The sequence below is a fragment of the Lucilia cuprina genome, chromosome 3 (genome assembly GCF_022045245.1).
Source record: "Lucilia cuprina isolate Lc7/37 chromosome 3, ASM2204524v1, whole genome shotgun sequence".
Taxonomy (NCBI): domain Eukaryota; kingdom Metazoa; phylum Arthropoda; class Insecta; order Diptera; family Calliphoridae; genus Lucilia; species Lucilia cuprina.
The window spans coordinates 50374876-50398801 of NC_060951.1; the positions used below are offsets into that span (position 1 = coordinate 50374876).

The following is a 23926-nucleotide window of genomic DNA, read 5'->3' on the forward strand; positions in this document are numbered from 1 at the left end:
GAATACAAAAATTTAACTTTAAAATGTTTTCTCATAAAATTAATGCAAATTTTAAGACGATTTCCATAAAACTAAAACTTCAGTGTGTAAAATTTTGTATTCCCTGATTTAAATTATCAACTGTGGCAAATCTTGCATGATAATAACAAAATAAGATATTTGGAATCTTCAAAAAATGTATTTCAGTGGATAAATACAGATAAATAAAATTAATTTTTGACGTTTTTGGACCCTGACAGAAAAAGAATGATATAATACAAAATTGTTTCCCAACTCTCCTTGTTCTCTTCAGCATCGCTTCATCAGTAGATCTTCTTGAAAAATTAATGAGAATTAGGGATATTGTAGTTCATATAGATAATAATTTCTATTTTATTTCTATAAAATTTCATACAAATCTAAATACATATTAGTATGTAAAAAGCTAAATTTAAAAAATTAACATAAATCTGTTAATTTTAATAATACTCCCCATACATATTTTGTTATTCACTTGTTTATATTGTCATCATTCGTGAAGGTGTCAGTATATACAAACTAACGAATAAAACAAAAAACAACAACAATAATCAAATCAACGTGTATATATACTTAAATAAAATTTCAGTTCGATTTTTTTAATTTTAAAAAGTTATTTTTTTCACAACGTTCAGAGAGCCATTTAATACATGTTTATATAAATTTGTATACAACAACATAGAAATAAATATATTTATATAGGTATATACAGAAATGACTGTATGAGTATGTGCCAAAGGATAGTATGTATAAATATTCGTGTAAATTCACTTTTACACACGCACTCACAAATTATATAAATAAAAGTCAGTTTATGAATGTGTAAGCGTTTGTTAACTTCACCTCTATAAGTGTAAGAGTGTTGGGAACTCTCCGCTTCTACAAATACAAACATATAGTATTGTGTGTCTTTTTTTGTGATGAATGAGTATGAGCTCGTGTTGACTTTTTATTTATTTATTTATTTATTTTATTTTTTATGTTACGTTGAATTTGTTTTTTTCTCTCTTGTATTTAGCCTGCTCCTACTTAGTATGCATAAACACATATTTGGCCTTGAGCCATTTTTGTTATTGTTGTAAGATATAATAACTTAACAAAAAATATACTTACAAACATATACAAATATAATAAAGTGAAATATATAACGTGGTATATGAGTATATGTTGTGTAGATAATATATATTACTAAAAAAAACGTGAATAAAATTTATTATAAAAATGCAAATATTTTTATTTTGAAAAAAAAGAACGAACAAAAACAAATCCAATCTTTGTGTTTTTGTTGTTTTTCTGGTTTAAAGGAAATTGAAAAAAAAGTAATATATTTATATATAATTGAGAAATATCTCAAGTATTTAAGGCTTTTGGGAATTAGAAAAGAATTTATATTAAATTCACATCAAATTGCAATGGTGGAAGAAATGAAAAGTTAATGAGGGTAAGGACTAACTGAATAGTCTTTTATAATAGGCTGTAGTAATTTTTTAATGGGAAATCTAAGTTTGGGCTGCTTAAAAAAATATTCATATTTAATTTTTTATAAAAACTAAAAAATAAAGTTGTCTGGTCAAAATAAACTAATGAAAGATGCTTTGCGTAGAACTAATCGAAGAAAGAATACTACTCGCAGTATGTTTCTATAGATAACCAGATTAAGATGTGTTCTATAGAAAACTAGGGCTAGTTTTATATCGATCATTTCTGCGGAAATCTAGTTGGAGAATTTTTTAATAGAAAACTAGTCGAAGATGTTTTTCTACAGAAAACTAGTAAAAAAAGTTTTCTCTATGAAGTAATTAATGAAATTTTCTTTTGAAAACTAGTTGAAAAAAAGTTTTTCTACATATGTTGGTCTTTTAACGTTTCTCTACAGTCAAGTTTCTCATTTAATAAGAGCCACAAAAACTTGGCTCCTTTACATGGGTCTAGGTAATTCTACTTTTTTCAGAAGAAATAATCTGAGCTACTGAAGAAATTTTTCTAAAGAAAATTAATCTCAAATCTTTTTGTATAGATAACTGGTGGAACACGTTTTTTTTATAAAAATAGTTTTAACAGGTCCTTTCTAACTTCTGTAGAAATTGTAAAAACGATTTAGTTTTTTATTAATATTTAACAAAATCTTTAAAAAATATTTGAATAAGAAATATTGCCAAATCGACTAAGAAATGTTAGCAAAAATTACTAATGAAAAAAATTTTTTATAAATTTAATTGAAAATGATTGTGCATACACAACAGAAGTTTTTTATATAGAAAATTAGTTTCAGAAATATTTTGTTGAAAGCGAAAATTTAGGCTTTTACAGAAAACTGCTTTTTCCTTTTTGTAGAATAAAGGTTAGGTTTCACATAATGTGCCATTTTAGTAATAAAATTTTGCTAAAATTATTTCTAATTTAAAAAAAAAATAAGCTTTAAAGTACCATTACAATCGAATTATATTTAAATCTTATCTTCTTATTATAAATTATATCATGTTCAATTTAATATATTATTTTCCTAAAGAACTTGGTTTGACATTTGAACTTTTATTTGACCATATACAATTCTTACAAATATGTAAAAATATTATTTTACACAAATACACAAAAATTCCGCAGACTGACAAAGACAAAAGAAATGATAAATAAGATTGATTTGGGTGTGTATAATTTAATATATTAAACAAACAAAATGACAAATTTATATATTTATTTGTATATCATGCTGTTAAATTATTTGCTTTTTGTTGGTAGACATAAAGTATAAAATAAAATGATGGATGGGCAGTATAATTAAAAATAGTTAAATTAGTTAAAAATAGTTCAAATTATTAATTTGTGGCATAATTGACAACAAACTAGTATTTGCATTTACATATATCCTAATACTTCTTTAATAAGTAAGAAAAGTGAGATTTTACTAACATTTAATTAATAACATTTCTTTTAACAAAAGTTATATTTTTTTCTTAAAATTTTAATTTCTTTAGGAATTTTTCGAAACTCCAATAACCTTGAATAATTTTCACTTTAAACAATTTTACAATAATATAAAATAGACACACCATTCATATACTATATGAATATGCGAATGATAATATCAATACGTATGAGTAATAATATTAAACCAATACTTGTGTGTATTCAATATTAATCATACGCATGAATTGTATCTTAATTAGACAAATTTATTTACATCTTCTTCAATGATTTTGTGCAAATCATTATGTATTATTATGTATTATTGCTATTTATCGATGTCATTCATGTGGATATATGAAACAACTCAAGAAATCGATATTAAGAAAAAATCCATCTAAGAACTAATAAAATTTTCCATTCATTAGGTAACACAAAAATACAATAAAAATCCGTATCTTGTTGACATAACAATTCATCTATCTTTTTATTTTCTTCGTTTTTCATGTAATTTGACAACAAAACATTAATTAATCCTTTTATTTGTAACACTACATCATCATAAAATTCATCTGAAGATGAAACTGCTGATGATGAAAAGTTACACTTCAATGATTTTAACATTGATGTAGTACGACTTTATCAAGATGAGCAGTGAATTGTTTAATGATTTCTTGAAAAAATATTTGAAATAAACATATAAATATTAAACTATAAAAATGGAACTTAAAATCTTAGAAATAATAAAAAGCACACACATTTACAAAGGAACGATTATAAAAAGATGTTGTCATTGTAGGGAAAATTGGAAAGTTCTACGAGCATGAATGGCAGTTGGTAAAATAATAATAGGTACACAATTATGCACAACTGTAGTCTTTGTTGGGTCCATTACTCATAATTATGTTGAATATTTTTGTGTCTCAAAAAAATCGACTGCTTATTAATTTAAAATTCTAATTGTCTTTGTATAAATACTGTATCACAAACTACATATTATAGTTATAATATTATAAAATTAGATTTAAATTTAAATTAAAAATTAATAAGAATTTCGCAAAAAAGGCGATGCAAGAATTAAGTTAAAATCCAACATACTTATATGTAAGGCATAAAATCATGTCGGAATGACCTACTTTTTTATTTGTTTAAGCTTTTAAATTTTTTTCTTAAAAGTAGATCTATATCTATTATATGGATGTCAACAAATTTTGCGACTTAAGCTCAACATATCTTCAGGTTGAATTTCTGGTACTACCGTTTGTCGGTTATGCAGTCCAGAGGAGTATATGGGAAAACAGCAATTTTTTTATAATTAGCGAGTTTCTAATTATTCAGCAATAATTCTACATGTAAGAAGAAAATTTTATCAATCGTTATTAGAAGTTCGACCTTTAATGAATAAAAATGACCCCAGTATAAAGAATTCCTTACTTGAAGGCTACTGGCTTCCACTTAGTAATAGAACACAACTTTGGCCTTAACTCTAGTGTACATATAATTACAAACATAGGTATAACAACTATACTAACCACTTAAGAATATATACAATAAAAAGTTCACATTGGGACAGACATTTTAATTAAACAATATAGTGAAGCTATTTATCTCCACAGCTACATAGATACATATATGTTTGCTTATGCATAAATTCTAGACCGTTAGTGTATATTCACGTTTGTGTCAGTGTTTCAACATTATGGTTAAGCAGTGTCCTTTTTTTCTACATTAGTGTATAAGTTTATGTGTTTATCGTCCCTGCGGTCCTTACAAAATAACATTCTTACATATACATTTACTTTTTATGTGAGGATTATAAAGTATTTTCTATATATTTGGGTTTTTATAATAACAAAATAACAAAAAATCCCTTATACGAGGATCATTAAATTGTTGACATTTTGTTGCTAAAACTAAACTAGACAAGATGAGAGGAAAAAACTAAAATGAAAAAATTAAGTAAATAAAAACTGAACACATAAAAACACATTTATCAGATTTTATGCCCTGTCAACAAATGACTATGACATTTTTGTTATTATAAATATACAATTTTGTGAATATCTGTGAACGAGAAATACTTTTTATAACTAGAAGCATATTTGTGGTTGTATAAATAAAATATAATTCATATTATTATGTACATATGAATACATTTTGTTAAGTCCAACTAAATCTATGACAATTTAGTTTTAGAATTTCTGGAATTTTAATTTTATTTAGTTTTTTTTTTTGTATTTGTTGGGTTTATTTGAATATGTACTGTTAGGACTTTTCCTATTAAAACTTTTTTATTTACCACTTGTTTGTTTTGTTTTTCCTAGAAAACATTGTTGTTATTAGAAAAATTATAACATTATATTTTTTGCACACACAAACTAACTTGTATTTTCATAAAAAAGTTTAGTATAGTGTTAATTTCAAAAGTTTCTGGAAAATTGAAAAGTAATAAAGTATTTTTTTAATAATACAATTATTAAATAAACAAACAAACGTATTTGTTTTCTATGATCCAAAATAAGTATAAAAACAGATCGAAATAAATGTTACATAAAATATAACTTTAAAAATAAAATTTTAGAAAACTAGTTGAAGAATATTTTCCAGAAATGGTACGATAAGTAAAAGAATAAAAAATTTATAACTAATAAAATTTTTTGGCAAAAACTAGTCGATTTTAATTCAAAAAAATATAAAACTAATAAAATCTATTAAAAAATAACTCTTTAGAATGGTAGCAACAAAGCTCTTGTATAAAATTAGTTTAAGAACTTTTATTGAGAAAATTCGCCAAAGAACGGAGAAAGAAATTGTAAAAATACTTCAAATAGGTTATGCTGTTTAATGTAAAACAACAAAACTTTAATTAGTTGGGGGCATATAATCCCGGAACTATTTCAATATGCAATAAATTTTCAGATTATTTAAAATTTTTATTTTTACAACTTAAAATGAGTTTTATAATACATTCATACTTATTCCCCAGAGAGAAAATGACAAATAAAATTCAAATCAAAACTTTCGCTTCTGTCTGGATTGTTTGTCATATAACACAAAGTGTCCTAAACAAAATAATTAAATTGTTTATAAATTCTTAAATTTAAAAAGTCCTCTAGGGATTTTATTTTCAGAGAAAGAAAATCCAAAATAAAGTAACTTTTCATACATATTTATATCAAACTACAAATTTATATCAAACTACAAAAGTAAGCAAGCAAGAAAACCAACAAAAAACGGTAAATAAAAAAATTTAGTAATTCTAATTTTAAGACATTTGTTTAATTTTTTTCTTATTTATATTGACTTTATGGGCGGATGTAAAACAAAACACATTATTTTTATTTAACATTATTCTTAACACTTAACCTCAACACATAGTCAGACCGACATACATAAATAAATTTACAGCTGTATAGCGCTTAGAATATAAAATAATCTACTAAACCGTATTTTTATAACATTTTCCTTGGTCAATAAAACTCACTTTTACAATTTCCCACCCAATTTGACAATAAAAAAAGTTGTTGAATTTTATATTCTTGAGAAAGCCAAACAAGAAAATATTCGCTTTTTTTCTTTTTTCGCCACCATACAAAATGTAATAAAAAAATGTTTGTGACATTTAGGAAGAATAATATAAGTATTAGGTAGGGGTAAGTGTAAAGAAATCTTGTCTTTCTGTCCGAAGAAATTAATTTCTTAAATAAAATTTCTAAAATTCTAGTTGATTTTTTTTGAGTCTATTTATACAAAATTTATTTAATCGGAAAATAACTACCGTTTAAGCGATAACTGATGGAGGAGAAAAGTCAGTAAGTCAGTATGTTAGTAAGTTAGTAAGTTATTAAGTTAGTAAGTTAGTAAGTTAGTAAGTTAGTAAGTTAGTAAGTTAGTAAGTTAGTAAGTTAGTAAGTTAGTAAGTTAGTAAGTTAGTAAGTTAGTAAGTTAGTAAGTTAGTAAGTTAGTAAGTTAGTAAGTTAGTAAGTTAGTAAGTTAGTAAGTTAGTAAGTTAGTAAGTTAGTAAGTTAGTAAGTTAGTAAGTTAGTAAGTTAGTAAGTTAGTAAGTTAGCAAGTTAATAAGTTAGTAAGTTAGTAAGTTAGTAAGTTAGTAAGTTAGAAGTTACTAAGTGAGAAAAGTTACTTTGGGAATCTTAAAATGTGAATATTAATCTTTTTCTGTTTTTCTGGTTACAATTCCTCCTCACCAAGATCTAAGTTGAAATGAGATACGTTGAATACATAAACTGTTAAATTAAAGTAGTAGTGATGATTACACAACTACACTTCAGGAAATAAATTACCAATAAAACAACACAACGTAAAGTAATTTTCAAAAGTTGGTTGTTCAATAAAAATGAAAATGAGAAAGACACACACAGAAAACATACAAACCCATGTTCAATACAAAAGCAGTTGCAACATTTCTGAAAGAGAGAGGAAAAATACCTGAACAATGTAGTAAAATTCCATTGATAAAATAAACAAGTTTAACAGAAGAGGGATGACGACGAAAAACAAATGAGGCAATGCTATAAGAGAATAACAGAGGTTGGGTTGTAATATTTACGAATTTATCAAAATTTTAAAGACAACAAACAAGAGATATTTTTTGTTATGTCATTAACAAGTGCCTCATAAAAACCATGTTTTAAGCTTCTTGTTTGTTCAACAACATTGAATAAGTTTTACCTTAAAATACGTTTCAATACAAAATGTTGTGTTACATGTCTTGCCGACTACTCCAGTGCTCAGTTCTGTTTTGTTGCGGTACATTGTTGGTTGTATGCATATTGACTACAACATGATTTTTTCAACTACAAATATATTTGGTTTGTTGCTTAAGTTTGAGTTTGGGGAACAATAAAACTTTGTTGTTTGCTGTTTGATGTCGTTGTTATTGAATGTACTTGTATTTGTTTGTTATACGGATATTATAGGCATTGTCTCAGGAAGTAACATAACAACGATTTAATAGCCCATAGACTATTGTATTGGCCAGTAATAAAAACACTCCAATAGCAACAACTAAAATGCCGGTTACCAACTGCTTTTTAAACAACAATATATGTGTACGACGATTTATGTGATTTTTACGTGCAGTATTTTTTTTTTTTTTTGTTTGCTTGTTGCCGTTTCCTTTGCAAATATTTGTATTGGACTTTTGTTATACGTTGCTTTCTGTAAGTTTTTGCATGGGAAAACCTTTTGTATTCATATGAATATTAAGCAGCATATTGCAATATATGCGTTAACTGTCTGTAAATGAGTACAGTGGGACGGGGTAATAAAGTAATAACGATACTTTTACTTTAATTTAGGTGAAAACTCATAAATGATTGGTAATTTAAAATTTTATATTCCTTCATAAAAAACTAAAAAAATAATATTTTCTATAATGTATTTTGTTTAATCTTTCCTACTGTGCTTGTAATTGTAACATTGTTTTGACCACCGAGAGAATGTGAACGAGAACACCTTTAATAGCTCTATAAATTCATTTTTGTATCTCTCAACGTACGTTTCAGTTACAAATGTCCGTAAATCTTTGTCAAATATGTTTGTGTGTGGCTGAGTAAGTTGTGTTAGTGTATTTGTATTTTTGTGTGGTTTTAGTATAGTATGTTCCTATGGTTCCGCCACCAAACACAGCACATTTACCACTGTCTGTGTTTGTTTTTGTGTCTGGTCAATAGTTGTTATCGGAAATTTCCCATATACATATGTATGTATACTCATAGATACATAGACTATAATGTAAATAGTAATAGATTGTATATTGTAATGTACGTCTAGTAAATTCTTTACATTTACAATTTTTCTAATAAGTATTACTGGGATGTGGTTTTGAATTTACTACAACAGCAACAAAAAAAGGATAAAAAAACTATGTACTAATGCAAATTAGTACAGGGGTTTTCTGGTTATCATGAGCATATAAATCTAAAATTTATGTTCAAATATTTGAAATGTTTGTATATTTAAATTCAAGTTAAAAACTTGAAAAGTCATTTAAGTGTTTTAGCTGGAGCCCTCTAGCAGATGGGGTAGTTTACAGTGCGTTGGGCTTTGCATTTAAGAGTTGCAAGTTTATACCCTAGTCATTGAACAAAGTGTCATAACATAAATAAAACGTGTGACTATTCTATTATATTATAAGGACACTTTGAGTCTGCAAATTCCGACATTTATTGTAAATGGTTATGAAGACAAATATTTATTTTCTCAAAAATTACTTAAAGGCTTCCCTTACTAATTTTATTTAAAAAAATAAAATTCAAATGTTAAACAACCGCGTAGAAATCTTATTACAATTTTGTTCTTTTTTTGTGTATTATTGTGAGCAAAATATTCTATTGTTATTTTCAAAAGACTTGTTATTTTTTCATTGAATAACAGCTGTCATAGAATTGTTGTAAAATCTATATTTTGTAGCAATACTCTGAGAAGTTGGTATACAAAAGCTATAAGTATCCAGCAGTTTTAGAGCAGTAAATGTAAGACTTTTAGACACAAAATATTTTAAAATATTTTATCATTATGTTGAACTTTGCATAAGAATAATAATAATAATTCCAAAACACTTTAAACGCCTGGTTATGTTATCAAGAAGTAAAGTTCCAATTTGTGGATACACCCACTACACTGCAGGGACAATTTTAATAAATACATGAGTATTAGTATTAGTAGATTTCTTCTCACTACGTGCTTGTCTCGTGGATAATTTACCTTGAAATATACAATTGTAAAACAGAGTTAATATCTCAACAGCAGGGTGGCCTTTTCCTAAATAAATGCATGTTTAGTTTACCGTTTGTCAACATTTTTTCCAGTAAGCAAAAAGGATAGAAATATCGTTAATTGCGATTTTTTTTGTTAAAATTTCTGGCACAAAATAATGATAAAGCAAATCTGAATGTATGGTCAGGTATAGCATACTCTGCACTAGTGCGTATGTTTAATATGTGTTTTCTAAATTTTAGTAGTTTTACGTTGTCAATAAAGTTATTTATGTATAATTTCATTATGATCGATAAATGAATTTTGGCCTTCAAGACATTTTTTGAAGGGATAACATTCTCATTTGTATAAAATCTAGGACAACAACATATAAGGTTAAAGCTGAATTTTAAATAGCATGCTTCTCCAAATTATTAGAATCTTCTTTAATTTTTAAATATTCGAATCCTAAAGGATTCTCACGAAGATGAAGGATATACAAAAACAATAGATTAATCAATTTTTAGTCTACTACAACATAACAAATTTTTATTTTCTTACTATTTAAATCCTATCAAATATTTAATTTCACCTTGGTCATTCATTCTCACGTACCTTTTTCATAGGGCGATATGTTTGACAGTCACAAGAGAATTTGTGTGAATTATTCAAGTCATAACACCATCGACATTGTCCTTAGACCATGAATGAAACTTTCAAGATACGTGTAGAATAATATAAAAAGGAATGTACATATATAGGCAAATATTTTCTACCATTTGATGCCCTGCAGTTGCTTAAAAAAAGTGATTTCATACATAGGGGAAAATTCATCTTAATTGACCCCACTTTTAGTGTCTTCAGAAAGTGATGAATGGATTTAGAAAAAACCGATTTTGAAGTGCATACATATGCTTAAAATTTTAAAATCTTTGTATAATATTAAAAAAAAAATTATAGATATCCCTCGCAATCCACGAAGCCAATGTGCTGATCCTAATAAAAAAAAACCTACAATACATACAATTTTATAAGGACCTAATAACAAAAAAGATATGGAAACGTAAAAAGTAACAAAAGGAAACTTGGTATACAAAAAAATAAAAACAAACAAAAACTACAGTCAGATGTCAAGTTTTTATTATGTATTGTCAAGTTTTTATTATGTATTGCTCCGTTTCCTTGACTTTCATTATTTTCGACATTTTTTTGTGTAAGTTGCTTGGTCTAAAAAGCAGTTGGCTTTCAAGGCCCAAATGTCCCCCTTTGAAAAACTCAGACAGACATATACATAAACACTTACGTAAGTACTTTACACGAGTTCATGTATATTTTATTGTTTTCTTGTGTGTAACAAAAAACAGGCTTTTTCACTATACTTTTCTTTTCATCTTAAAACTTGACAAGTTGAAATAAATTTTATTTTGTTTATGATTAATGTATAAAGTTTTTTGTGTCGTTTAATATTTTTTTTTCTTTTTGCTAAATTTATTTCCTTTACAGAGTAATTTTGTTTTATGCTGCTCATCCTGCTGCTGTTTCTGCCGACCATGAATGTCCTGTGGTCTGGTATTTTGTTTGGTTAAAGCGGTCATGTTGAGTTGTAATCATTAAATTCAAAATTCAAAAGTTCTCACAAAATGTTTCAACTTTTATTACACGCTACACCACTATACTGAGGGAAGTATTGTGCATTTGCGCTGATGTTTATAACACCTAAAAATATTGGGTGTAATAACCATCAGCATGGAATCATGTCCCCCATACAAAGTCCAAAGATAATCAAAATTCACGTATAAACACTTTTACGATTATATTCTGCATAAATAACTTTAATTTAGAGGTAAATTTCTCTATCAAAATTTGTAAGGATATGCCCATATTAAGCTCCTGCCCGCACATAATCGTAACAAATTACTGAATTAAGGTAATAATTAAATTCTTTTTTTAATAATCAACATTTTCAACATAATTACTGCGGCCGGCCATGACCAACTTTAATTTTTGTCTATTTTGTATTTGTTTATTTGTTGTTTTTGTTATTTTCTGAAGTTAATAAATTTTAAAACAGTTTCAGTAGCCATAATTAAGGGATTCTTTGGCTTGTGAATTTTTAACAATGACATGTGCTAGGTGTTGTGTTTCCTTGGAAACATTTTTTTTTGATAATTTGTTAGTTTAAACAGGAAAATAAAATTATGCTAGTATTATACATTTTGTGTTTGTTTAACACTGTAAGTATTTCATTCTATTTCTCTAAGTGACAATAAATGCTGCTAATAGCCATTTAGTTTTAAATATCCATAATTGATGGAATTTTAAAACGGGGTCAGTTTTGTTAAAAATATAATTGTATAATGGGAAATTATGTGTAAAATAAAATCTTTTTCTATTTAAATATGTTCTAGTCATATTATTCTCATTAAATAAAGTCAAATTGCAAAACAGTTTTTAATTTTCATGTTAAAGGCAATACAAATCATTAATCCCTTTAAAAATGTTTACAGCTAAAATATGTTTTCCAACATATATTTCTTTGAAGCCATTTATTGACTAGACTATAGACTAGACTATAGACTAGACTATAGACTAGACTATAGACTAGACTATAGACTAGACTATAGACTAGACTATAGACTAGACTATAGACTAGACTATAGACTAGACTATAGACTAGACTATAGACTAGACTATAGACTAGACTATAGACTAGACTATAGACTAGACTATAGACTAGACTATAGACTAGACTATAGACTAGACTATAGACTAGACTATAGACTAGACTATAGACTAGACTATAGACTAGACTATAGACTAGACTATAGACTAGACTATGGACTAGACTAAAGACTACACTATAGACTATTACCATCTTTCAATAAATTTTTATTATATCCTTAAAAATTTTGATTTGGCATGATAATTATAAAAAATTATCATTTCGAGTCAACCGATTTTAAATCATTTTATATATATTATGTTAAGAATTTTGAAGCTATATTCAATCTCTCTACTTACTCAACAGATTTTGCTTCCTTGTCAAAATAACATTATGAAAACTATATTCTCTCCTTATGTTTTTGTCTTAAACGATCCTTTCTCTATGTAATCGTTTAAGTATAATCGCACGTTTTAAATTTTTACATGACTGACAGACATTAATTCAATAACCTCTATAATCTATAATCATCCTTGAGCTACCCTATTTAATTGCCACAACTTTCATACTACTTAATACTTCAATTACAGTTGAGTCCAACTATAGATTACTTTTTACAAACGCTTTACCCTTTAGTACATATATCCAAGTTAATACATTTTTATATAAAAATATTAATTTATTAGTTATTTTGTGTTCAAAATAACTTTGTTCTTCTGTACAAAATTGTAACTACCACAATAAGCACATGTATACAATGGCAAAAAAAAAAAAAAAACAATAATAAATGTTATATACAAGTCACACGCAACTTTCAAACTCAAAAAATATAGAAATCTAACGATTAATCAATAATATTCTAAAGGGAAATTGTTGTATACAGGATAGCGAGAGAAAGAGAAATGGTGAGCAAATAACAGCAACAACATTACAAGTATTTTCTTACAACAACGATAACATGGCTAGGAGTAGTAAATTTAATATTTCCACAATGCTTTTGATTTTCTTTTTTTCTCCATAAATTCCTCTACAGTTATTTTCTTCCATACTATGTATAGTGTATGGACAGTAAATAAGTATGTTTGTGGTGAGTCCTGTTTCTTGTGGATGAGTATGGCAGAGGTTTGTTTTAGTATTTTTCTCTATGCAAGACTGACAGGACTATTAAGTTATTAAAAATATGAAACAGCTTTAACTTTCTCCCAATGTTATTGCTTTAACACAGAAGTTGTAGTTGTTTTTGATGGTATCTGTCGTAGGGACATCTTTATAACAAGTGTACAACTGAATTGAACTGTATGAAGTAATATAGCATTAAATGAATGAATAACTGAATGAAAGAAACTTCAAACATTCGATTAATGGCCAGAATTGATGGACACAGCATTGGATGGATAGATGACTAGTAGTCTGGTTGTTTGTTTCAAAAAGATTATCTTTCATACAGAGATTGTAAATAAATGTTATTAGATTGTATGAAAATGTGCGTGAAAGTAACTTTTTGAGTGTGAAGGTTGGTGTTATTATGATGTGGTGTGTGTGCTTCAGGGATTATTTTATTAAATTAAATCTTCTATTGTTTTTAAGCTTCTTAATAAAGCTTTACGATATTGGCAATTACTATTTGTGGCAGTGGGTGTAAAAATGTAATTAATTAAATCAATAAATGTTTTTTTCCTGCTTTTTGAAATACCAGAAGTTTAATTATGTTTATTTAATAGATAAAAAATACTTCCATAACAAAAGAATTTAAAAATTCATTAGAAATTTTAGCTAATGGAATTTTAAGTATTAAATAATTAATTTTAAATGAATTCAAATAATTTATGTTAAAATATTTTCTTTAGGAAAAAATTTGAAAATATAAAGGTTTGTAATGAAAAAAAGGTGTTATAAAATTTTTTAGATAGGTAATTAAAATTGAAAGGTATTAGATTTAAATTTAATTACATTTATTTGTTTTGATTTTTTTATGTTATTTTTATTTATACATTTTAATTACTAATTGTAATGAGAGAATGTAACTTATGAGTAGAGAAGTAAATGGGTACAGTCTCTCAAAAATACTATGGAATAAATATATGCGAAATTGTTCATCCATTATTAAAATCAATACTAAATAATAACTTTAGTCTTTATATTTCTTAAAATTCAATCTTTAACATACCTGCAAAGAAATTAAACATATGCAATTAATTAGAATTATTATTAAATTTAAAGTGCCCCTTATTCCTAAAAAAAGTTAAAAATCTCTTCAAATATTAAATTTTTTATTCAATACAAACTATTTAAAAAAATAATATTGTCTTACATAAAACCAACCACTTAAGCAATTACATTTCTTTGAAAAAAATCAACAAAATCATCTAATAAAAATCGATATACCTTTTTAGCAAAAGACAGATAAAAATGACAACGAAAATAATATCATAATTATATATTACGTTTCCATTTGTATCTTTTTAAAAGTTAACTACTGGAAGAACAAAAAGAAAAATATAACAACTACTAGTACACCGTTTTATATCGCTTTCTCATTCAAAGCGATATAAAACAACAATAATGCGACAATTTGCTAAAAAAAAAGTACATGTGTACACGATTTTTTTAACAAATTGTCGCATTATTAATATCTTGTAATATGTAAGCAGTATTCATATAACTTTTAACCACTATAATTGGTTAAATAATAAGTAGTTTCTCAAGTTGGTGTTGTTTACCAGAAAGTCCAAGGTGTAGAAAAAAAATTTAAACTCTTAACGTTGATTCACTTTTATTGCAGCAAATCAAAATGTGCACTGAATGGTTGTTATAAAAGACTGTGCTATTCTGTTTAAGATAGGATATAAATGAATGAGTAAAAAATGAAATAAACCTCCCATAAAAGTTTCTTTATTTGATGTTACGAAAATGTACTTTTACTGTTTAGGGTTTGCCAATTTGTAGCAAAAGTTATAAGAAAAATTGAAATCATAAATTACTAAAGAATGCAATTAGAACAGGATTGTGTATTTTTATTTTCGATGCTGGACTTTACGCTTTTGTAGTCATTATATGTACTTATTTTTTAGAGCCTTGTTATTAGGGCTGTCTGCAGAAATTAAAAGCAAATTGTATTTAAGAAAAAATTGTGAATAAATTAGTGGGTTAGTACTTTAGGAATATTATTTTCAAAAGTTAAAAATCTCTTCAAATATTAAATTTTTTATTCAATACAAACTATTTAAAAAAATAATATTGTCTTACATAAAACCAACCACTTAAGCAATTACATTTCTTTGAAAAAAATCAACAAAATCATCTAATAAAAATCGATATACCTTTTTAGCAAAAGACAGATAAAAATGACAACGAAAATAATATCATAATTATATATTACGTTTCCATTTGTATCTTTTTAAAAGTTAACTACTGGAAGAACAAAAAGAAAAATATAACAACTACTAGTACACCGTTTTATATCGCTTTCTCATTCAAAGCGATATAAAACAACAATAATGCGACAATTTGCTAAAAAAAAAGTACATGTGTACACGATTTTTTTAACAAATTGTCGCATTATTAATATCTTGTAATATGTAAGCAGTATTCATATAACTTTTAACCACTATAATTGGTTAAATAATAAGTAGTTTCTCAAGTTGGTGTTGTTTACCAGAAAGTCCAAGGTGTAGAAAAAAAATTTAAACTCTTAACGTTGATTCACTTTTATTGCAGCAAATCAAAATGTGCACTGAATGGTTGTTATAAAAGACTGTGCTATTCTGTTTAAGATAGGATATAAATGAATGAGTAAAAAATGAAATAAACCTCCCATAAAAGTTTCTTTATTTGATGTTACGAAAATGTACTTTTACTGTTTAGGGTTTGCCAATTTGTAGCAAAAGTTATAAGAAAAATTGAAATCATAAATTACTAAAGAATGCAATTAGAACAGGATTGTGTATTTTTATTTTCGATGCTGGACTTTACGCTTTTGTAGTCATTATATGTACTTATTTTTTAGAGCCTTGTTATTAGGGCTGTCTGCAGAAATTAAAAGCAAATTGTATTTAAGAAAAAATTGTGAATAAATTAGTGGGTTAGTACTTTAGGAAGTTAGTAAGATAGTAAGTTAGTAAGTCAGCAAGTCAACAAGTTAGCAAGTCAGCAAGTTAGTAAGGCGTTTGTAGGGTGTTTGTATGTCTCATATTTATATAAGTATAAGTTTGTCATTCTAATTCTAATTAAAAAAATGAAAAACACTGTAATATAGCACTCCTCCTTTTTTTGCCATAGGGTAAACTTTCAAAAATAATTCCTTGTTCTTTTCAACATCAATCGAAACTCTATTAATCTTCAAAATATACTTAACATAAAATAAAACAGGAATAATATCAGCAAGCAAATAAAAAAGGAAAATCACCTGAAATTACTTTTCTTCAGAAAAAAACTGAAGTAAATTAAAATCGATAAGAATCAACAGCCACCAACTGAAAAGTAGTCTTATAAAAAATTTATCTAAAAGAATATATAAGATGGAAGCATGAGAAGAAAAAATCAACTCGACATATGGTTAATGTTTCTTATGATTTCTTGCTTCAGACTTTCCTTAAAGCGGAAAGCTTAAAGGAAATAATTTGTTAAATTAAAGAAAAAAAAGCATAAACCAAAAGGAAGAGGAAAGTAAGCGCAATTTTGTTCTTTTCGCTGAGTCGCAGTGTGTGGTACTATTTCGTATTAAGTTATAAATTGTAGATTATATGTTAATATTTGTAAGAAAAATGCCAAAATAAAACGGTAAGCAAAATGTAAAAAATCGTCTGTGTACAGGAAAATTATGGTTTAAAAATGAATTTAAATTTTTATGAGGCCATAAAGCAGCTAAACGAGCTTTCAGTTGTTTTTTTACTGCTGTCGTTGTTGTTTTTGTATTCCTGCAGTTTCGGTAACTGTCCCGTAGAAATCACATTATGTTATAAGGGTACACAATTTGTTAGATACTATGGACTAAAATATATAATTTTAAATCATTATGGAATGACATGTATTTTTAAGAAATACCATTTAAGGGATACATATGATCGCAAAACTACTGGAATTTTATTTGTTTTTGAAACATTCAGACAAACATTGTTGCTTTCAAACATGCCCTAATTTTCGGTGATTTCAATATATACCTTGTTGATAAAAGAACCAAATGTATTTAAGTTTAATAATTCAAAATCTGTTTTAAAAAAGGCAATTTTTGAAGAATACTTCAGAACGTGTTTTAAAAGCAACTATGAATTTCAATATGAATTCTGCAAATATGATGAGAGAGAAATTAGAATTTTAGCATTATTATCGATTTTTATGAGTTATGAGTTAATAGAATAAATCACATTGCTGGTCAACACTGATCTCATACCTGATCTCTTAACAGATATGATATAAATCAACTGGAGTCTTTCTTATTAATTAAAGACATAATTTTAATTTACTTTTAAAAATATTTTATTTTTATTAAGTCTTACGAAATTGTTTGTTGCATTCTATTATACTTGATGTTTAAATTTCGTATTCATTTAGGCAGATATACATATGTATGTACCTACTTGATACTTAAGAAGTTCTCATGTTAATTTTTACTTTTAGCATTTATTTTTTATATGTTTATTGTTTTTCTTGCTATAAAATCTACATTGTATGCGAAAAATTATTACTCATACGCCTTATTGTTTAAATTAGCTTTCTACACGCCACAATAGTGGGGCTGAAAAGGTAAAACAGTTAAACATTTCTTTAATGTGTTAACTAGTTTTAGGTGTCCTTATAAACTTTTTCAATAAATTGTCATAAGTCAGTATGTTTTGTATTGAAAATATACGAAAATATATGTCGATAGTTAATCCTAAACATTTCCACTGTACACCTACTAAATCTCTACTTACATCACCGTATTTAGCCAACCAACATTACGAACGTCATTATTATTACCACTGTCATATAAAATAACAGCAACCAAACTACAGACGTTTGTGCCAGCCTCTCTTTATAAATATTTATGAAAACGGAAAAGGCAATGAAAATAAACATATGGTGGATTTTATTCTAGTACTTGAGACTTTTATGTTGTGTTTGCCATTTTTAGGGCCATGTTAAAATATTTGCAAAATAAAAAATGTTTGAAAAACTCTCTTTTATGGCAATAATTTAGCAAAATAGTACTTAAAAGTTGCAAACAATACTCAAACCACTTTTTTAATACCAATTTATTAAAATTAAAGATTTACATTAAAATACATTAAACTTGTTCTCACTTTTGATAAAGTCTTAAGCATATAATTTTTCATTTGAAAGCTAAATCGCATTAAACACAATTAAATAAGTCTATTTTCAATAAAGCTTCTATAACTGTTATTGACACAATTGAACAGACTCAATTCAGACAATATTAAACAGACAGAAGAGAAACAGTTCGCTAAATACATAACCACCCACACATGTCTACCTCCTAAGGAAAAATAACAAAACCAGCCTTGAACATTGACAAATAACTTTAAGTGCAACCTTTGAACTGTTCACAACTGATACACTTTTTTCTTTCCTCTGACTGGGTATGTCTGTGCGAATCTAAATTTGCTTTTTCTTCCACATCGTGTCATATCAACTCATCATCACGTATGTGTGTACATATACACATACATATTCGCAATTTATTTTCTTTTGAAAATTATAAAAACCTTATTATTCGCCTTCATAGAAAATTGTCTTCAACAGATTTAGATATTGTTTCTGTTCGATTTACTCAAGCATGAATGACACATGGTTTGTTCGCCCTCATTTGTTTGATTCTTAATTTAACTCATTATTGACATTATTTCTTAATGTTTTTATATATTTTTTTTACTTTTTTAATGTGGCTAATTAAATATTACTGTTTTTTCCACCTGCTGCATTATATAAACAACTTAATTATAGTGAGCATTAAGTGGAAGTGTTGCATTAGCAATAATATAACTAAGCAGAAATACATATATTTTTAAACTGGTTAATTTCTATAGATGCTCTACTATATGTATGCAATTAAATTACACAACTTGTTTTACATTTCATGTATATTAAATAATACACATTGCTGCAACTATAAAAGTTAAGGAAAAACTCATAGTTCACAAAAATTAATTAAATGTTTTCGAAATATCTCTAATTTATAACTTAAAAAAAATCTTTATAAACACAGAATTTAGAAAATTGTCTATACTAAAGTATTTTTAATTTCTCTGTAAGAGAAAAAAATTATAAACATAAATAGAATTTATCGAAAACTATGATATAAAATAAGAACATTTATAAAAATTATTCTATAACAAAACAATATTTAAACAATTCTCTGTAAAAGAGAATTTATCAAAAATATAATTAATTGAAAATTCTATATAAAATAGAATTATTGTAAATTATTCTAAAAGAATGACGTAAATTGTCTATTGAAAGAAAGTTTGACTAAAATATTTTTTAAAAAGAAAATTTAATAAAATTTTCCATTAAAAGAAAATAGGACAAATACTTAAAGAAATTGTACAAAAGTTTTATACTAAAATAAAATTTATCAAATTTTAAATTTTAAAATGATAATTTATCAAAAATTTTCTTACAAATGATATTTTATCCAAAAATTTATATAAAAATTTATCAGAAATTTTTTTATAGAATTTATTATAGAAAGAAAATTTACCAAAAAACTTCTATAGAAAGAAAATTTACCAAAAATTTTCTATAGAAAGAAAATTTTCTATAGAAAGAAAATATATTTATAGAAAAAAAAAATATCAAAAATATACTATAGAAAAAAATTTATCGAAAAATTTATGTAGAAAGAAAATTTATCGATAATTTTCTATAGAAAGATAATTCTTTATAAATTTTCATTCTACATTTTTTTTATTTTCTACAAATAGAAACATTTCGATTCCCTTTAAAAATAATAAATTTTAAAGGGAATCTTATCGAAAATTTTCTATAAAAGAAATATTTTTTATAAAATAATAATCTATTAAAAAATTGAACAAATTCGTCTGCGCTCGTTTGTGTGTTTTACTTTTAAAGTCTCGTTCGTGTACATGTTCATTTTAAAATTTAGGTCAATTTATAATTTATAGTTGTATAATTTTATAATAAAGTTTTGCTTTTGTTATTTAACTACTTCTTTACACCATTTAGTTTATTATTATTCTATTTTAGTTTTCTGTTTCGCTTTAGTTTTACCAACAACAACTTTTTTTTCAAAATTTCTCATATTTTGTTGCTTTTTTCAAGTTTGTTTTTTAGTGTTGTTTATTTTAATTTATTGTTATTGCTTTAAATTAGTCTACAGTGTTGTTGTGTTACACTTTTTCCCATTTAGTTTCCTTTTCCTCTTAATAAATGTTTAGAGTTTTTCGGTTTCCTTTTTTTAATGATGTTGCTATTGTTGTATGTTGTAAGTGTTTTAAGCAGCTTAACACTTTTGTAAAAGCTGGGAGTATTACAAAATAAAAAAAGGTTTGTAGCATGGTCAGTTGTTAGGTAAGAGTTTCTGGAAATTTGTTTTGGTTTTATGAACCTGCACCTGCTGGATGTCTTTAGTTTCCAGATTGTATTTGTATGAGTAATTATTCCCAGGGACTACAACTTTTATAAATGTTGTAGTGTTTTTTTTATAAAATTCTTACCTTATTTAAAATATATAAAAATTAAACATACAGTCTTAATAATAAATTTATACTTTGAAGTAAATTCAATTAGTTAAAAAATACAAAAAACAAACGAGTTTTTACTTTTTATTTTCGGGGTTTATTAAAAATCTTTTCAAATAAAAAAATATTCTCCCTGTTATATTCCTTATCATAAATTAGTTACTCACATCTGAGCTAATATATATTTTAGTAACTTTCTTATTTTTAATTATATTTTTTATAATTCAAACTTAAATTTCACTCTAATGAACAAAAATCTAGTTTAAGAGTAGTTTTAAAACAAAAGAAAATTGCAAGTTTATGTTGCTTTTAATTAAAATATCACAAGAAAATCCCCAAAAGTAACATATTGGCTTCAAAGCAATTTCTGTTTAAATTTTATATTTTTATTTTACGCTTCCCATCATACTTTCTTGTTTTCTGGCTTCATTGTAATGTCAGCATAATTTTACGCAGAAAAATGCAATTTACTAGTAAAATAACGTTGTCAAATATCTTTGTGTGTGTGTTACATTTTACATCCTAAAATATATTTTTTATGCTATTTTAGCACTCTTGCGATGCAGTTCTAAAACAAAACATTGTATTTTACATTCTCTTATGACATGAAGTATTTTTTATACACACGTAGTTTTTTGTAAATGTATTAGTTGTGAAAATTAAAGGGAATAGCGTTTTAGTTTTTGAAAAAAAATATAAATTCTTTAGAAATATAGTTTTTCTTTTTTTTATATTCTCCAATAAGAGTCGGGGTTTAATTTCCATGGGTTTTGGATATTTCTGGTGACCATTAAAAATAACGAATTTAAAAATGTTACTTTTTTCATCAAAAATTAAAAAATTCTTTAATAGAAAGAAATTTGTTATGAGCCCAAAATTTCCGTTAAATTTCGTAATGATCGGTTTTGATTTAATGATTTATTTTGATTTTTAGATATGACTCTTTTTTATTAAATGATGGTTGTCGGACTATTTTGTACTTAAACATGTTTAAGTAATTAAAGGTTTGAATTTTTAACAAATCATTCAATCAATAAAAGGTTTTTGAATGAAATAAGAAAAATGTTTACTACAATGCGTATGATTACTCACTATGCATTTGTTTTGTGTTAAATATTGATCATACGTTACGTGGGTAAACAAGTTCTAATATTTTTGTTACAGTCATAATTAGTTTAATAAAGCAGTATAACGGTGAAATTCTACATAAATAAGTCTTATGTAAACTTAAATCTCTTAACCAAATTTTACGAGGATCGCTTTGTAATTGACCTTATATAAGATCCCCTTCAGAAAATGTCTTTAACGCTGATTACTTGATAAATGTTTTCTAATTATGATAATAGGTTTTAAATTGTCATTTTTAACGGTGTTGCCATAGAATTCAATAATTGTCGTTACTAGTTTCTTTAAACAACAAAAATTCATATATGTAATGAAATACAAAGTTATCGGTTTTTACACTTTTTTAAATGTATCTTATTTTAAGCTCTATGAACAAATTGTAAAACATTTTTAAAAATATATATTTTTGCTAATTAAATATAATCAAGCAGTTTAGAATTTTTAAAAAGATTAAAAAAAAAACAAATAAATATAAATAAAAGAATTAAAACTCTAAAATATGCCACAAAATCATGAAAAATATTCTCTAACAAATTGATGTTAAAATACCTAAATTGTTCTTGATCATGTAAATATATTAATCAAGATCCAATACAACTCACTACAAAATACAAGAATTTGCATATTTTGGTTTCCCACTTAAAAACTTTATCAATTTTTTTAATGTATCAATTGTTTAATTATATTTAATTAATGTGTAACTAAATTTAAAAACAGAAAATTCTAATACATTTGTATTTCTTTTTTATTTCAGATCTTATGCTGTAAGTACACATATTTTAATTAAAATTAATATCTTTAAAAATGATACATGACCTTAAATTGAGGATGAAGCTGAAACATTACATTATAGGAAACAATATAGTCTGGTTACTCTGACAAGAATTTTTTACTTCTTTTTATCAAAACATATGTTGTTTATTTAGTTTTGTTCTGAGAAGTGTTTTAGCTGTGGCTCATTTCCTTTTTTGGTGTATTTTGTCTGAATAAGTGCTACTTTTTCGCATGAAAAATAAAGTCTATAGCCTGAAAAATCCAACAAATATAAAAACACAAAACATATGAATGTATAACAACTATATTGCGGGCCAGTATTAAAGTGTATTATTTAGTATTTCCTTTTATATTTTTGAAGTTTTTTCATGTATATTTTTTATGAAGTTATAGTCATAATCGCTATACAAGTATAGCACTAAAAGTAAGTACTTTGCAGCAATATGCAATATTTTAAATATTGTCGAGAGAGAGAGAGAATAAAACAAAGCAAAACTAAAGAAGAAAAAACTTAAAATAGAGTTGAACATACAACATTTTAGATGCATTTGTTTGTAGATTGTAAGTGTGTGTTTTTTTAGACGCAGTTAAATTGTTATAAATTCTCATAGGAATTATATAAAACGGTTTCAGAGCTTAAGTTAGCATTTAACAATTTAACATCAGCAGTGGCAACAGAAAACATTAAGTTTTTGTTTTAAGTTTCTGCCTTCAAAAGTTTCATTATTTCTTTTGCCATACTTCTTGCACAAAGTTTTTCTTTTGTTTGTTAAACATTTTATGTTTGAGCGAAATAAAAATAAAAAGGGAATTTTTATGTAACTTGAATCTAATAAAGTTATATATTATTTGCTGTTAATGCTAAAACTCTGAAGCACAAATAATAGCCGAAAGAAAAAGCAATATGAATAAAAAATACTTGTTAAAAGTGAAAAAAACGAAAAAATTTTAAAAACCACATAAAATTTTTTTATTATTATTTTTCTTTTTTTCTAGAAAATTTTACTCAAATACATTGTTAGAAAGT

General features: G+C 25.6%; 1 protein-coding gene and 1 long non-coding RNA gene across 7 annotated transcripts in view; one reads left to right on the forward strand and one right to left on the reverse strand.

Moving 5' to 3' along the window:
* The window catches only part of LOC124418683, a 220554-nt gene that overhangs the window by 79960 nt on the left and 116668 nt on the right, over positions 1-23926 (forward strand). Inside the window, exon 3 of the long non-coding RNA XR_006940140.1 lies at positions 22880-22889. This is a non-coding gene — a long non-coding RNA (uncharacterized LOC124418683). The remainder of the gene's footprint in view (positions 1-22879; positions 22890-23926) is intronic.
* Positions 1-23926, reverse strand: part of LOC111680232 (probable WRKY transcription factor protein 1) — a 70203-nt gene that overhangs the window by 23088 nt on the left and 23189 nt on the right. The gene's annotated exons all lie outside the window — the stretch shown is intronic.